This window comes from Prunus persica, chromosome G3 (assembly GCF_000346465.2).
Source record: "Prunus persica cultivar Lovell chromosome G3, Prunus_persica_NCBIv2, whole genome shotgun sequence".
Classification (NCBI taxonomy): domain Eukaryota; kingdom Viridiplantae; phylum Streptophyta; class Magnoliopsida; order Rosales; family Rosaceae; genus Prunus; species Prunus persica.
In genome coordinates, this window is record NC_034011.1 from 1,570,738 (window position 1) to 1,585,596 (window position 14,859).

Consider the following 14,859-nt stretch of genomic DNA (forward strand, 5'->3'; position numbering starts at 1 on the left):
GTCGTCTATTTATAGGAGCCTCGGGGCTAGGGTTTCGTAGGGATCGAGTCGGACTTGATAATATCCGAATTAATGATATTATCTCTTAAGAAGATAATATTTGAATTAAATGATATTATCTCTTTAAATAAAGATAATATCATATTAATTAAGATATTTATCCCAATTAATTAATTAGCCAGATAAACTGGTTTAATTAATTAATTTAAGAGATAATCTTCTTTTCCACGTGGCGTGCCCTGATTAATTAATTAGCCAGATAAACTGGTTTAATTAATTAATTTAAGAGATAATCTTCTTTTCCACGTGGCGTGCCCTGATTGGAGACGAAAATATATGCTCCCACAATGTGGCCAAAAGTAAAGCAGGAGCTTGTAGTGTTGGAGTCAAACTAAATAGAGAATTAATTGAAATAAACTTTTGCAGGGTCGTTATAACTTTTGAAGCTCATATGGTCTCAGATCAGAAACACTATGGCAAACAGTTATAATGTTACTTAATAATGCTCATTAAAATAAAATAAAAACTGCACTATAACTAAATACAATTTAATTCCATTTGTAACCCAGTTACCTGAGCATCAAAGTCTTCAACTTAGCTCAGGCTCATTGCTCTTATATAAATCCTTACCCTCTTCTCTCCAACCATCAACAAAGCCAATCTAGCTAACCCTTTTCTGATATAGTGCAAAAGTAAGAGTTCCAGGTTTGCCAATAACCATGTCTAGAAAAGTTGAAGCAATATTTTCACTACTGCTAATGGCAGCATGTGCTGCAACCGGCCGGGCGCATGTACCACCCCCACCAGCATTGTCTCTTTTTCCACCGATCCCAGGCCTATTGCCACCGGGGATCCCCGGGTTGCCGCTGCCAGGGAACCCGGATGACATAGCAAAGTGTTGGTCTTCACTTAAGAACGTTCCAGGGTGTGCATGGGAAATTTATACCTCGATCTCTACTGGTAAATTTGTACTAGGCCCTGCTTGTTGCAAGGCCTTCCAAGCAATTGACCAGAATTGCTTGCTGAAAATGTTCCCATTCTTTCCTTCATTTCCTCCATTGATCAACAGCAACTGTGCAAATGCTGCATCTCCAAAAGCAGGTGGGTCAAAGCAGTAATATGCAGTTGAGAGGATAGTTCTCAGAGGAAATAAGTTGATTCTGTTTTCAATTAGTCACATAGTCATGCAGAGTTTTTACCTTCTGGTGCCATTTAAGTTGCTTTGGTTTTGGAGGATTCAGGATTGTGATATGTATTTGAAGGAGAATAACAGCTAATTAATCTCATTAAAATAAGTCTCTCTCTCTCTCATCTCTTTCTCATACATCATTGAAATCCTTTCTTTCTTCGTTTGCCCAAAAACAACTGTGTAACCATCAATGGGGAAAAAAAAGTTTAGCAATATTTTCAAAGGGAAATGCAAGACACCATCTTCTAATAAAAAAAGTAAATTAGCAAACCAAATGATGAATGCAGCTCAAGTAGTGTTAGATGAGGTCATTTTTGTAGATTTTAGGTTCAATTCCTTTTGCAAGGAAAAAGAAAACTGGAATGTGGACAGATCATCTGTATTTTGACACATCATAATAACATTTGATTGGGAACATACACAGGCGAAATAAACTCCACTAAAATGGAGGCAGATTTTCTAAGTTTGCAACAAAATAAAATCCCAAGTGCTTATGTAAAACAATGATGCGTGAACTTGAAAATCATGCATATCAGGTGCTTATGTAAGTCACCATTGAGGTATATTATAGCAAATGCAATAACTATACATATTCTTCTGCCAAATAACAGGATTAAAACTTCCTGTATGTTATGCATACATGGGTTTCTAGCCAAGCCAAATCAAAAGCGGAGCATATAGTCAGGCCCATTACCCCAACTCTACAATGTTAATCACACTTAACACATTGGAGTGTGGATTTTCGATGTGGGATTTTCACAAAGGGCACCTCAAAAGATAAGCCTAAAGAGAAATCCATATTTTTATTGTTGGTGTAATGTGGAAATATATTTAGTATAGCCGCGCGGCTATACGGAAATATATTTAAAGAGTATAGCCTCGCGGCTATACGTAATACCGGTATTATCGCCGTACGGCTAGACTCGATAAATATAGTTGCTTAACAGTATAGCCGCGCGGCTATACTAAAATATTTTAAAAGCATATCCAGGCGGCTATACTCCAAAAATATAATATCTTACAGGTATAGCCGGGGCGGCTATACTCCAAAAATATAATATCTTACAGGTATAGCCGGGGCGGCTATACTCCAAAAATTAGCATATCATATCAGTATAGCAGCGCAGCGATAGTCGATAAATATAATAGCGTAAGCGTACTGCCGAACGGCTATACTCCAAAATAGAATATTTTAAAAGTATAGCCGAACGGCTATACTCCACGGCTATACTTCATAAATGACTTAATAAATAGTAATTAATTATTTTATGTATTTTTTTATATATTAAATAATAATTGAAACAGAATATACAATAAGCAATGTGTTTATACAAGAACATATTATACAATCAGTTAAAAGATAGTTATAACTGGAAAGATGGCAGGTCAATGGAAGTGATTGTACATTTGTAGCTGCTTCAGTCACCAGTGCCTGCCAAGAAAGAGGAGCCCTATGACTGCTTTGCTTACTTGACAAGTATACTTCTTCTAGTATGTACAGCTTCTTCAAGTATACTTTTTCAATGATGGCCCGGCACAGATTATATAAGGGCTCAAAGACTCCAAGAGATGGAATAAACCAGTAAGCACAAATGGCATATCCATCAAGGGCTGCTTTTCAGGGATTTTGTTGGGGCCAGGGCTCATTCTGCTGCGAGATTCTTCTGGGATTTTGTTGGGGCCAGGGCTCATTCTGCTGCGAGATTCTTCTCCTCCTTATCCAAGCCTTGAAAGCGCTCTTTCCTAGCATATGAGATTCTTCCACTCTCTGTGTCCATGAAAATGTGCAATGAAGTTGAAGCAGGAAAAAAGTAGATGAAAGGAGATGCCTCCCCATATTATTATAAGGGGCTGAGAAAGAAGGGCTAACAGCATATCCTAATCTTATTCGTCTTCTTTTCTTTTTTGCCTACGTGTGTATATTAGTAATTTCTGTCTTGAATACAAAGGAGTCTCACTTTTATAGTGAGCCATCATTATAGGATCTCCAAATTAGTTTGACTTTAGTTAATCTGCTGCACTTTCAGTCCTTCTGTGGGTATCTCTTTCTAACCATGCCATGATTGTGCACAATGCCTCATTCGTTAATTTGGTAATCATTTTTCAAATCTTTCTTTTGCGATCGATGTACAAAAAAAATCATCACAACTAAAGAAAAATAAGGCCTACCTCAAGGACTTCATGAAGTTAGAGCAGCCCATGTGATCAAAAGTTCTGAAAGTGCTTGCAGTTGCGTTGTGTCATCCTCACCTCCTTACTAGTTTCCTTCCTAATTACGCTCTTAACAAAATAAACAAAAACTAACTAATTATTTTTAGAGCTAATTTAGTTTTATTAGTAAGGCGTATATTCAATCACAGAAAGGCTAATCTAGTCAAGCTGAGTACAGAAAGTTTTGCTTGAACACCAAATGTGATGATAGGTAAATAAACATGACATCAACTATATAGATTTAAAAATTTTAAGTTCCAATCTCTACAATATTAATCAAATGTCTCAGAGACATATATTCCAGTAATCACTAATTGACTTTATGTTTGGGAAACATAAGTGAGCAGATCAATTTTTCTTTTTTGATCCATGGACTAATCAGTCATGCAGAATCCTTTCCCCTATGTACCCGCACCACATGCACAAGAAACGAAACCAAAATGCAGGTTTAAGCAGCAATTAGTATAAGATTTTAGTGAAGATTATGTATATATGATATGTTTTCCAAGTATACTTGCCTTCCAAGCATCATGACAGTAGCTTCAGGATTAGCACTCGGGGTGTGTATATATGATAAAACGTTGAACCATCAATAACCCTCAGAGAATCAATACCAAGAACTCTATATCCTTTATCAACAACCCTCCCAACTTGACACCCTCCATGATAGCCATATGGTCTGTTGGAAATTTTGGAAATAACACATATTATTAAACCCTTAATTATGAATTTCCACAATCATCATACCTGTGGTGAAAATAAACTATCAGATAGAAAATAGGGAGCAGAATCTTCAAAAAAATAACAAAAAAGGAATCTTGGGCCGCCCCAGCGCCTAGCCGCCTAGGCCGATTTTTCCAACACTGTTTAAAACTCCTACAAACTATTTCAGTTGTTCTAAAATGATCCATAACTCTAATTCATGAGCACAAAATGACATACATATGGCAATCACAGACAACGATTGTGAAAAATCGGCCGCCGAGCGCCTAGCCGCCTAGGCGGCCGCCTAGGCTGATTTTTCTGACACAGTTTAAAACTCCCACAAACTATTTCAGCTGCTCTCAAATGATCCATAACTCTAATTAACAAGCACAAAATGACATACATATGGGAATTACAGACAACGATTGCGAAAAATCGGCCGCCGAGCGCCTAGGCGGCCGCCTAGCCCGATTTTTTTCCAACACTGTTTAAAACTCCCACAAACTATTTCACCTGTTCTCAAATGATCCATAACTCTAATTACCAAGCACAAAATGACATATATGTATATATATGCATAGTTCGAGTATGAAAGTACCAAAATGGCATCGATGTCATCCTCAGGTGAGAGCTTCTGGTCTCTCTGCGAGCTTTCTTTTCCTCAACTTTCGCTGCTTTCTCTTTGCCTTTTTCTGGCTTCTTCGTCTTCTTCCCCATGTATGGAAACACAGCCAAAGAGGCCCAAACTCCGCGCGAGGAAGAAGAGAGAATTATCTGGACGATGCTAATATTACGATTTTTATTATTTAAAAATACTATAGCCGCTCGGCTATACTATTTGTGACGCGTGGCGAAATGTGAGCTAGCGCCAGGCGGGTCGGTATTTTTTTAGGGAAATAGCTTAAAATGCCACCCTTTTTATAATTTTAACTAAAAATACCACCCCTTCCCAATTTTTTTACAACTACCACATATAAATACATCTTTATTGTGGAATGATTGTACCCATTTCAGTTTTTCAGAAATTGGGTTCTCTCTCAACTCTCTTGGCTCTATCTCTCTCTTCAGCCCTTCTCTCTCCCTCGTGTAACTCTCTCTCTCTCCGACGCAATCGTCTTTCTCCCTCAGCGGTGGCTATTCATCCAAGCTTAACTCCACGGTTCACATCCACGAGGTACTGTTCATCTTCCTTGTCTTTGAAATTTGGGTTTGTGAATTTGGTTTATGGTGTATGAATTTGTAAGAAATTGATTTAGGGGTTTCTTCGAAATTGGTTTTGGGTTTTAGGGTTTAGGGGTTGCTCAGAAACTGGTTTAGGGTTTATGGGTTTCTTTTGAAATTGGTTTAGGGATTTCTCTAGGGTTGAGGGTTTATGGGTTTCCATGAACTGGGTAATAACTCACACCCACTCTCACTCACTCGCAGACACTCTTCACAAAAATCAAACTCTTCATTTTGTCACAGAAAGTTTGGACTTTGTTCACCTTTGTCTGGGTAAGTCCCAACTATCTATATTTTTTGATGAGATTTTAAGCTCTGGGCTCTGTGATTTCTACAAGAATTAATTCCACAATATTCTGATTTAATTGTTCAAATCAAAGCAAAGGAAGGAGCGTTGTTTATGGATGGGTAATTGTCAAAAACGACTTCTGGAATCTACATGCTTATAATCAAATTTTGCATATGGATTTATGGGATGGTTTTGGGTTCCCTGTAATCTTTTGAGAATGTTTTGTTTATGGCATTTTTAAATGGGCTTGATTTTTGGTTTGGTAGAATGCATTTGATTGTGGTTTGGGTGATAGAGTGGTGGAGATGCAGATGGAGGTGTGGGTACTTTGTCTCTGTTAAAAGGAAATTGCAGGTTTATGGTTTGGTTTAAACAATTGTGTGGTTGTGTGTTCGCTTTAGGTGTCAGTATCGTGATGCAAAGGAGACTGTGTTTCTAGGTTTAAATTCAGTGTTTCTATGTACATAATTAGGTGATTTCTTAATATTTCTATTAGGTTATTTCAGTTTGTTTTCTGTTTGATTTGGAGAGCTGCGCTTGGCATGATTGTTTTCTTTAAACTTGGTTGATTTAGGTTTGGCCAGAAGGTGCTGGCAATGGCTACAGCGACATATCCACCACTACCACCGTATTATAAGCTCTACAAAGATTACTTGCAAGATCCCAAATCAGCTCCGGAGCCGCCCTCTCCGATTTAAAGGACATGCATTTGTTATGGTGACAATTACACTATGAGCTTTTCTCATTCTTTGCATTCTTCCTGTCAAAATTTATATAAACTGTGTAATTTGATTTCTGAAAATTGCTTTTGTCACTAATGACTAGATGCTAGAAGTTTTTGTGAAAAGTAAAGTTTGTTGAATTTACTGTTTGAAGAATGCCATCTCTCCTTTATAGTAGTTGCTTTACTGTTTGAAGAATGCCATCTATCCTTTATAGCAGTTGCTTTAGCCAGGAATGTCATATATGACCTTTAAAGTTGTTGGCTTTGAATGTTGAGTTTGGAAAATGTGTAATTCTATAATCTACTGTGTTGATGTTATCAATGTATGATTTCTTTGTTTTCCTTGTAATCTCTTCTTAATTAGTTTTATCTTATTTTATATAGACTGATGACATTCTTCCGAGCTTGGAAGATCAGGGAGTGCATCAACTGTATCCAAAAGGCCCAAACATTGGTATGCCTCCCTCCGTTCTAGTTTTAATTATTTGTATTGTCATGTGAAATTACTGCTCTTGAAATTTCTGATTGATTGCCATAGTTTTCTAGGCTATGGCGTATATCCAATCCATACTAGAAAATGTTGTCATGCATGATAAATCCGACATTACGACTAAAATATGAACCCTTAATGAGCCTTCTTTAGTGCAATACAAATGTCCTCTCTAGAAAGGAGAAGAGTGTTAGGGGGTATGTATCATCTGGTTTGCAGAGCATGATTTTATTGATAATAACTAACAAGAAACAAATAAGAACTGCATGTGCACATACGTGTATGTCTGTTTATTCTAGTGTCTATATATATATATTGTGCATATGCATGTGTTTGTTTTCCGCCTCTAAAATGTTTTATGCTTCTCTGACAAAAATTGTGATCCTTCTTAGATTTTAAGAAGGAACTGAGGTCACTTAACAGAGAATTGCAGCTGCACATTTTGGAGCTGGCTGATATTCTTGTAGAGAAACCTTCACAGTACGCGAGGAGATTGGAAGATATATCTCTTGTCTTCAAGAACTTGCATCATCTTCTCAACTCATTGCGTCCCCATCAAGTAAGATAGTTTTGGGTCTTAGAATGCACTGTATTGGTTTGTGTTTTAAGGTACTTTATTTTGTAATGTATTTTATCAAACAGGCTAGGGCAACGTTAATTCACATTCTAGAACTTCAGATACAACGTCGTAAACAAGTTGTGGAGGATATAAAGAGGTATGCTTTCAACAATTACTGGAAATATTTGTGGTCTGAGGCTGAAATGTTTTGCTTTGTTTTCCAAAATAGTTCAAAGAAAATTTCTTTGTCCTTCGATCATTGAAATGAATCGCTTATATAGCATTTTATTTAGAGTAAAAGTACTTGAATCTACTAGGCTATTCTTTTGGTGCATTGTAGAAGTTGTTGAAAACTCCCCTGTTCTTGTATGTGAGGCATCGAAATGTTGATTTTTAGTTTCTTTCAACCTTGAATTATGAGGTTAAAAGTAAACTGCGGTGTGTGCATGGTCAGTGTAAGAGTTCGAAGATGCATATAAATTCTTTAAATCTACTGGTATTGTGACTGTGTAATCAATCTGCCATGTGGATTGGATGTTACATAATTGCTTGTGACTATTTGCTTCACTTTCTTGTTTAGGAGGAGAGAAGAAGCACGGAGACTTCTCAAGGAGTCTATTGGAACGTTGGAGGACACCGACGCATCTTTTGTGCTAAAGTAAGGGTGTGTGCTCATGTTCGTTCTGCCGCCGATTGAAGCCTCTTGGAGAGTTGCATCTCAATACCTTCATCATGCTTCATGTATTAGAAAAATTATAGGTTCAATTATCATTGTAATCAAAGTAAAAGCAATTTGATAGCGTGCATGATACTGTTCTCTCTTGCTCTGCTGCTATGAAATTCTTATTTACCGATTGGCAAAGAAGAAAACATAGTTTCGACAAAGTCAATAGATCATTACAAGAACCATAGAATACACTAGCGGAACTAGGACAAAGGCTACAGTGGGCTGTAGCCTAGGGAGGTTTAAACAAAAATCAAACCTATATATTTGCCTCATTTGAAATGCAGAGCAATAGGCTCTTTAAATTGTAGTCTGTAATGGATGTCGGATGTACTTAAAGATGTCGGATGTCCCCACTGATACTTAAAGATGTCGGATGTACCCCCTCCAAACGAGCATGTCAGTTACCCTATTGCATGTGTATTGTACTAATATTGCCTTTGTATTGCATAGATATTGTATGCATATTGCCACCCTATTGTATGTATATTGTGCTACTATTGCTGTTGTATTGCTGTTATATAACTCTAATATTGCCTCTCTAGTGCACGTATATTGGCCACATATTGCCATTATATTGTATGTATATTGAGTACGGCTTATCAATGGGTTTACAGTTTAGGCCCTATTTCATTCAAAAAGAAGACGAGGACGAGAACGAAACAACGTGCCTTTCAAAAACAGGCAATCAGATGCATAATAATTGCACCGTAAGACATTGTAAGAAATTATTTTTAAAAATAATGTACACAAAAAGGAACGTATGAATAAATATGCAAATGCTTCGTGATGGGTTGAAGAAAAGGATGATTACATTTGGTGGTTTGATTATGTTTGGTGATACGATATGTTCTTCATCTTAATCTTCTTCATATATATACTTGTTGTATTATTAATTCACACAAATTCATCTCGTAATCATCCAACTATTAAAGCTAAGTAAATGAAATGAAACAAAAGAAGAAGCCCAAAATAAACAGAAACAACAATTTCTAGCACCCTTTTATCGCCTCTCTATCACTACTGTATCACCAACCTATCATCAGTTTATTGCGTTTTAGGCAGAAACAAATTATGCACTTCCTCTGTTTTTTATTTTTGACATATGTCCATTGTTTGACCTCCATTTTCCTGTAAGGAAAACAAAGAACACATGAATTTAATTTGGAATGGATAGATAGCTTTCCATTAAACCTTTTGACCAAAAAAAGTAAACAGCAGAGCTTCTCCTAGCAAGCAAAGGCAGGATTGAGTTGATGACCATTAGTTCAAACATTATGTGATCTAATAGGGATAACAAATTTTGGGAACAAGTAATGAATCTTCAAAACGATAAAGAACAACTAGTAAACTAATTTATGCATTTTAACTTTGCACGGGTCACAGCGCTGAACATGATATTTGGTAACCATCTCTATACTTAGGGGTCACAGTGCTCAACATGATATTTGGTAACCATCTCTATACTTTACAGTTATGAAATTGACATGTACATTTCTTTTCCCCAAACCAAAGGTTTTTGAAAATTCCACAAAGTTTATGTATAATACTTGACTGTATGCAAACTCAAAGAATTCGATTAATGTATGAATAACAAATAATTCTTCATATATGCAAAAGTCAACCACATGACTTGAAATTAGAAATTCTCACTGCACATAAATCCACCATTACTACATACAAATAAACATCCACAATTCCATAAGGCATAAGGCAAGTTCTAAGGGATACACAAGGAAAGAAAGAAAAAAATATTTCCAAGAACAGCCAATGAGAAATAATGTTACAGACCAAAAGCAAACAAGGCAAAGTTAAACCACCATTCTTAAGACAAAAGGCACCAGACAATTTCTATTTATTGAATCAGCTCACAGAAAATGGTCGATGTGTATCACTTCAGGTCTCTCTTTGTCTAGATCAATTCATTAATTTGCCATTGCACTTCTGATATCTAGGAAAATCCATTGGCTCAAAAGACACCATCAGCTTCAACTCTGAAATTATGCATGGTTGACTACACAAGTTGTTTTGACCTCCAAACATGGGAAAAATTCTCAAGCCTGCAAGTACGCATAAAACTTCTCAAGAATGGAATGATAAACAAACTCTGCGAAAAATAAAATAAAATACTACATGTAAAAAAAAACCAAAAAGATAATTAAACTGAACACAATAACTTACAACAACATTTAGTAATCTAATTCATGGATACAAAGAAAACATTGACTTGATTTGCTTTCTCTTATGAGCTTTAGTATTATTAAACTGCAGCATCCTATTAAGTGCCTACAAGAATCGGAAGATATTTTTTGAAACCCCATATTTTTAGAATAAATAAAGAGAAAACAACATCAGCAAAATTGTTAAAACATTAGTCAAATTGTTGAGAATATAAAATCTCACATCCACTATTCTAAGCCTTGCATTTCAATATATAAAATTATGAACCTCTTCAGCCATTATCACCATAGTACTGGACTTCGCTGACAAATAATGCATAACAAGTGGATGTTGCAACAAGTGGATGTCTCATCAAATAGAACTTTGTAGCTAAAGGAATAATTAATTACATGATACATATGCAATAAGCAAAGGAGCTGGAAATTAAATGAAACCAGGATGGGCAAATCTATTTCTTCAATCACAGAAGCATTTAATGGGTAAATTGAACAAACAACATATAGGTTCATGGGCTGAGGTAGAATTTCTTCATTCATCGTTAGCCACCTTAGTCCTTAAGAAGAAGAAATACATTAATCCCTAACCCTCCTCTTCCTCAAATTTCTTTCCTTCCATGCCTTGAATTCTATCCCTATTCATGCACCCATGACATGATCAGTCAAAGAGCAGTATCAACAAGCTACAAAAACAAGTCTCCTCATGACCCATTCGAACCATGCTCAAATGACACCCAAAAATGCAAGAATCAATCCACAAGAATAAACCCATTCAATGTTTCAAATACGGAATCATCATAATCAGACAATTTCAAAGGAACCCCTCAACCCTAAACCAATTTCAGACAAACCCCTAAATCCTAAACCAATTTCAGAGAAACCCCTAATCCAATTTCAGATATACTCCTAAACCCTAAACCAATTTCGAAGAAACCCCTAAACCAATTTCATAGAAACCCATAAACCCTAAACCAACTTCATAGAAACCCATAAACCCTAAACCAACTTCAGAGAAACCCATAAACCAATTCAAATTGACGATGAACAGTATCTTTTGCAGGTGAACGATGGAAGAGGAAGACCACTGCTTCACAAAGAGAGAGAGAGAGAGAGAGAGAGAGAGAGAGAGAGAGAGAGATAGCTGTGCAAGAGAGCCCCTAGAGCTTCCCGCGATAGTAAAAGAGAGAAGAAAGTGTGAGAGCTGATCGAACAGAGAGTGAGACCTGAGCAATAGAGACAGAGAGAGCTGAGCGACAAAGAGAGAACAAAATTTTAGCAAAAGTGATATGTGTGCAATAAGTGGACAATAAATATATATTTATAGGTGATAGTTGCAAATTTTTTGGGAATAGGTGGTATTTTCAGTTAAAATTATAAAAATGATGACATTTAGAGCTATTTCCCATTTTTTTAACAGTATAGCCGTTCGGCTATACTCTTTGTTTTTTAATAAAAAGAGTAAAGCCGGGCGGCTATACGATTAGGGTTGAGTGGTTTATTCTTCTTTCTAGGATGGTATTTATGTGTACAAGTATACAACAAAAGGAAAGTAATTACAATCGAATTTAATACGGGAATCCTATAATTATACAGGATTACAATTACTAATTTAAATCAATTAAATGATTTACGCCAACATTCTCTCTTCAAATGTACATGTGAAAAAAAAATCAAGCTATTTTGAGACTTTCTAATAACATAACCTTCTTGCTTAAGTCTGATTACCTTGCCATAGTTTGCAAAGTTTTTTTGAGGATGTACTCAACATTTGCAGGATCTGTGGTGATAACATAAATTATGAACAAGTTAAGCGCCCTATAAGTTTTGTGTTTGTATCCAAACTCAGTCATGTAATCGTGCAGCCTAGAGAAGTTCATTAGATTGTTTAAGAAGTTTGTGACAACAGGATGGTATCTCTTTTTGCTCTCAGTACCCAATCTTCTAGCATGGTACTGATCATAATTGTAGCTAAAATTACAGATAGCAAAATTACAGCTCTCACGGTCTTAAATATGAAACATTTCATTGAAAACAAGTAGACACCTGCCTTTCCCCATGAAAACTACACCCTAACTGTCTTTTCATTATTCTCATTAGAGTGATTCTGTAAAGCGCATGCCTTTCTGTCTAGATATCGTTATTCAACTGATACAAGACCAATAATACTTCCTCCATTACAATTTACATCTGGTGATCCTCTCACAGAGAATTCAAGAAGAACCCCATCGATTTCAATCATGCTACAGCCCGGGACCTCCTTTTTTATCCCTGTTTCTTTCATTAAGGATTTGATTCTCTTTACGTCATCAAATCTACTAGCTTTGACATATATATCACACAAGTTCACATAAAAAGCATGGTTCAGAGGTTCCAAATCAATTAAATATTGCGCCACCCTTTCTCCTAACTCGACCTTTCCATGTATTTGACAGCCTCCGAGCAATGCACCCAAAACAAATGTATCTGTGGCTTCATTGGCATGCTTCTTATAGCATATCAACCCGGCACGACTAAGCATTTCAAACATGCTTGCATAGTGATAGAGCTGCGGTTCAATTAAGTAAACACGCTTCATCACACGAAAACACCAGCGACCTTTCTTACTAAACTAGAATGAGCACAAGCTGACAATAGCCCAACAAATGTCACATGGTTCGGCTTCACCCCAGTTGTTTCCATCTGTCTAAAAATATCAAAAGCCTCATTGCCAAACCCACGCAGAGCCAGCACTGAAATCATAGCTGTCCATGCCAAAGTATCCTTGTTGGGCATTTCCTGATAGACCTCATACGCTTTGTCCACACATCCGCACAATAACCACATCACTCGCCAGGCAACTTCTCCTCAGGTACCCATGCACCCATATCCCATGATCAAATGCACCAAGATGAGCACAAGCTGCAAGGACACTGGCAATTATGATCTTATAATTATCCGGTCTAACCATATCACCACTGGTGATCTGGCCTCCTTTGGCCGACCACCATGAACAAACAAGGTCAAGCAATATGTACCACAATCACATTGATCGTATAACAAAAGTTCAGCAGAATGCCTCTTCTGTATCAATCACCTCCCAGTGACCATCTTCTGAAGATTCGATATAAACCCTTCTATGTCCTGGGTCATATGTGTAAATTTTGTAAGCTATTATAACTTGAACACTAACCTTGTTCTGCCATTGAAGTCTTTTATCGAACACTTGGGAGACAACTCTTCTCTAAGATAACCGACTGCCTTATTCTCAAATTCCAGATGGGGTGAATTACTTGATGAGATGTTTGTGTGTGTCGGCTCTTAGAGGGAGCTGCTCTATTTATATGCAACACTTCATGGAGTCTTGCCCATCAAGAGACTCCTTGAGGTATCCTTATTGCTATAGAACTGTTAATCCTAATTCTTATAGAACTAGAAACCCCTTTAGCCTTGTAATCCATATGGAACATTGACACAGAGGCTGCAGGTCGAGAGTTGTGTTGAATTCTTGATCAGTCTGGAGTCTTGCAATCCGATAATGAATAGAAGACCAATTCTGTAAGGATTGTGATAATAAACTATCTTACAATATGCATTACAAGGGTCCAAGAAAAGCCAATATCTATTGTATCTACGATCAGACCCCAAAAACACAGATTGCATTGGGTGTAAGTCAAACCGCACTTCTGTTTCTTTTCCATTTTTCTCTTTTGTAGAGAATCTCCCGTCAGAGAACTTTGAGGCCCTGTTTGGCATGCCTCACTAAGCCTCACTGGACTGGACTGGGTTAAATAGTCCTTAAAACCTATGTTTGGTAAGGGAAGGGATTAAGTTAAATGAGATTATATAGTCCAATGGGAAAAAAAACGTTGGACTCGCTTGTTTAATATAGCGAGCCCAAAACTGAGTTCGCAAAATAGCGAGGATGCTATTTTGAACACACAGTCCGGCTGAATACCACCTCTACCATCAAACACACGAGCCCGAAACATCAAACATACCACCATCACCACGATGCCACAACCATCAGACCACCACCATCAAACACATAACCAGCCACCACATACCCAATCGAACCATCACCATCACCCAATTAGTCAATCAAACCATCATCACCAGCCACCACATACCCAGTTAAACCACCAGCACTACCCAATCGAACCACCACAACCATTAATTAGTGGAACTAGAGAGAGAGAGAGAGAGAGAGAGAGAGAGAGAGAGAGAGAGAGAGAGAGAGAGAGAGAGAGAGAGAGAGAGAGAGAGAGGGTGAGTTGATGGTTGAATCTGTAGTGGCATGAAGAGAGAGTCAGAAGGAGGGAAGGAAGAAGAAAAGATAAAGGAAAGAATAGGAAGAATGAAACAAAGAAAAACAGAAATGGCCTGGGAATGGAAAGAAGAAGAGAGGATGAAGGAAGGAAAAAAAAAAAAAAAAGAAACGGGCCTGGGAAGAAAAGACAGAGGAGTGAAGATGAAGGAAGAAATGGGGGAAAAAAGGGGCAGAGAAGAAAAGAAATAAGAAAAGACAAAGAAGAAAAGAAATCAGAAAAGATAAAGAAGAAAAGAAATCAGAAAAGATAAAGAAGAAAAGACA

At 37.1% G+C, this 14,859-nt stretch overlaps 1 long non-coding RNA gene and 2 pseudogenes across 1 annotated transcript; 1 reads left to right on the top strand and 2 right to left on the bottom strand.

Moving 5' to 3' along the window:
• Nucleotides 2,856-4,852, bottom strand: LOC109947826. Its single transcript, XR_002270597.1, has 3 exons — nucleotides 4,704-4,852; nucleotides 3,359-4,079; nucleotides 2,856-2,957 (listed from the first exon to the last, which is right to left on the bottom strand). It is a non-coding gene; the product is annotated as an uncharacterized LOC109947826 (long non-coding RNA).
• LOC18784110 lies at nucleotides 5,808-8,248 on the top strand (annotated as a pseudogene).
• LOC109947880 lies at nucleotides 12,417-13,471 on the bottom strand (annotated as a pseudogene).